Genomic DNA, 3486 nt, shown 5'->3' with positions numbered 1-3486 from the left:
ACCGGAGGTTTACACTCCTCGAGCCAGAGCCGCTTCCGGGTCAAGACGCCTCCGTCTGATTGGGCGCTGCGGAAGTTGGCTCCGCCCTCGGACGGCAGGCGCTGTTGAGCCGAGGGCCGCCACAAGGGGGCGTTCCACGCCCAGTGATTTGTCTCGCCTTGTTTGCGCCGTTTCTAGGATCATATTTACGGGTGTTTTTGATACCGTATTGCGCTGTAATGGTGTAACGATTTATTATTATTATTATTATTATTATTATTATTATTATTATTATTATTATTATTATTACCTGCCTATCTGGCTAGGTTTCACCAGCCACTCTTGAGGGCTCAAAGGTGAAGGGTTGTTTAATCGTATAGTCATGTCCGACTCTTCGTGACCCCATGGACCAGAGCACGCCAGGCACCCCTATCCTTCACTGCCTCTCGCAGTTTGGCCAAACTCATGTTAGTAGCTTCGAGAACACTGTCCAACCATCTCATCCTCTGTCATCCCCTTCTCCTTGTGCCCTCCATCTTTCCCAACATCAGGGTTTTTTCCAGGGAGTCTTCCCTTCTCATGAGGTGGCCAAAGTATTGGAGCCTCAACTTCAGGATCTGCCCTTCCAGTGAGCACTCAGGGCTGATTTCTTTAAGGATGGATAAGTTTTATCTTCTTGCAGTCCATGGGACTCTCAAGAGTCTCCTCCAGCACCATAATTCAAAAACATCAATTCTTCAGCGATCAGCCTTCTTGATGGTCCAGCTCTCACTTCCATACATTACTACAGGAAAACCATAGCTTTAACTATACGGACCTTTGTTGGCAAGGTGATGTCTCTGCTTTTTAAGATGCTGTCTAGGTTTGTCATTGCGTTTCTCCCAAGAAACCGGCATCTTCTAATTTCGTGACTGCCTCACCATCTGCAGTGATCATGGAACCCAAGAAAGTGAAATCTCTCACTGCCTCCATTTCTTCCCCTTCTATTTGCCAGGAGGTGATGGGACCAGTGGCCATGATCTTAGTTTTTTTTTTGATGTTGAGCTTCAGACCATATTTTGCGCTCTCCTCTTCCACCCTCATTAAAAGGTTCTTTAATTCCTCCTCACTTTCTGCCACCAAGGTTGTGTCATCAGCATATCTGAGGTTGTTGATATTGCTTCTGGCAATCTTAATTCCATTTTGGGATTCATCCAGTCCAGCCTTTCGCATAAATTCTGCATATAAGTTAAATAAGCAGGGAGACAATATACAGCCTTGTCGTACTCCTTTCCCAATTTTGAACCAATCAGTTGAAGGATTGGCATTAAGTAAACAATTCAATTTGTTTTCTTGTTTAAAATTCAGCCGCTGAACCAAATTCAAAAAACATTTTTTTTCTTAGATAATAGTTATGAGCTTGGGGAAATCAGGGGGATGTGACAGATGTAGATTATATCTTGATTTCCCTAAGGCGTTTCGCAAATCCCATGCAATTCTCTTCCAACTCCACAATTCTGATTCTATAATTTATCAGAAGTCTCTGCAGTTCAGCACTGTCCCCTACAGGACAGATAGAACCGATTTATGCAGCAGTTAAACTATGAAATTCTGTCCTGCAGAAGGGAGCGAAAGCCACCAACTTGAATAGCTTGAAAAGACAAATGCATGGAGGGCTAATAGTCATGATCATAGAATCATAGAGTTGGAAGAGACCACAAGGGCCATCTAGTCCAACCCCCTGCCAAGCAGGAAACACCATCAAAGCATTTCTGACAGATGGCTGTCAAGCCTCTGCTTAAAGACCTCCAAAGAAGGAGACTCCACCACACTCCTTGGCAGCAAATTCCACTGTCAAACAGCTCTTACTGTCAGGAAGTTCTTCCTAATGTTTAGGTGGAATCTTCTTTCTTGTAGTTTGAATCCATTGCCCCGTGTCCGCTTCTCTGGAGCAGCAGAAAACAACCTTTCTCCCTCCTCTATATGACATCCTTTTATATATTTGAACATGGCTATCATATCACCCCTTAACCTTCTCTTCTCCAGGCTAAACATACCCAGCTCCCTAAGCCGTTCCTCATAAGGCATCGTTTCCAGGCCTTGGACCATTTTGGTTGCCCTCCTCTGGACACGTTCCAGCTTGTCAGTATCCTTCTTGAACTGTGGTGCCCAGAACTGGACACAATATTCCAGGTGAGGTCTGACCAGAGCGGAATACAGTGGTACTATTACTTCCCTTGATCTAGATGCTATACTCCTATTGATGCATCCCAGAATTGCATTGGCTTTTTTAGCTGCTGCATCACACTGTTGACTCATGTCAAGTTTATGGTCTACCAAGACTCCTAGATCCTTTTCGCATGTACTGCTCTCAAGCCAGGTGTCACCCATCCTGTATTTGTGCCTTTCATTTTTTTTTTTTGCCCAAGTGTAGTACTTTACATTTATCCCTGTTAAAATTCATCTTGTTTGCTTTGGCCCAGTTCTCTAATCTGTTAAGGTCATTTTGAATTGTGATCCTGTCCTCAGGGGTATTAGCCACCCCTCCCAATTTGGTGTCATCTGCAAACTTGATCAGGATGCTCTATGATGGCTAATAGTCTGCCTTGTTTGAGGGAATACCTGTAGTTTCAGTGGTAGTTGCCAGAAGCCGCAGGAGGGGCTGGTGTTCAAATCCTGCTTGTGGGTTTCCTGTTAGGACATCTGCTTGGCCACTGTGAGAACAGGATGCTGGACTAGATGAACCACTGGCCTGATCCAGCAGGCTCTTATGTTCTTCAAATACAAACATTACAGCCTGCGTTTCAGGTGCATCATTTAACTCAGTGGGACTTCTGGGTAGGCATGCGTAAGATTCAGTGTTTTAAGGCAGAACCAAATACAAGTTTACATCGTGATACAGTTCTTTCACAGCTCATGGAATGTATTGGTGTCACTCCATTTGAGTTTGACCAGGCCACAGTGGGAGCCCTGTGTCTTAATTCTGCAGACCAGAAATTGAGATCTAAAATTGACATGTCGAGAGGGTGGCACGTAGGAGACAGCCATAGGAAGTATAAGAGCTGGGAATATTTATAGCCTGGAAAAACTAAAGGACTGTCACAAGCACACTGAACAATTAAAAAAAATTGGGGGGGGGGGGGAGACCTGGACTAATGAATTCAATCAAATCTTTTTTCTTACATGTTAGGAAAGCTTCCAGACAGTTCTCTCAAGTGAAACGAATTCCCTCAGGAGATGGAGGGCTCTCCTTTCCCAGTTTTTAAAGGCACTGGACGGCTACCAGAGTTCCCAGATTTCCTGTAACAACCATCACTGATGAACTTTGAGATCTTTCAACTTATTGAGGCCCATGGTTAAGTACACAAAGGCTTCTGCCCCTTAACTCCCACTGCACAGCAACACACTCCCCTTCTTTGGAGGTCTTTAAGCGGAGGCTTGACAGCCACCTGTCAGGAATGCTTTGATGGTGTTTCCTGCTTGGCAGGGGGTTGGACTGGATGGCCCTTGGGGTCTCTTCCAACTCTA

The sequence above is a fragment of the Lacerta agilis genome, chromosome 8 (assembly GCF_009819535.1).
Source record: "Lacerta agilis isolate rLacAgi1 chromosome 8, rLacAgi1.pri, whole genome shotgun sequence".
NCBI lineage: Eukaryota > Metazoa > Chordata > Lepidosauria > Squamata > Lacertidae > Lacerta > Lacerta agilis.
Note: the sequence above shows the minus strand (reverse complement) of the source record.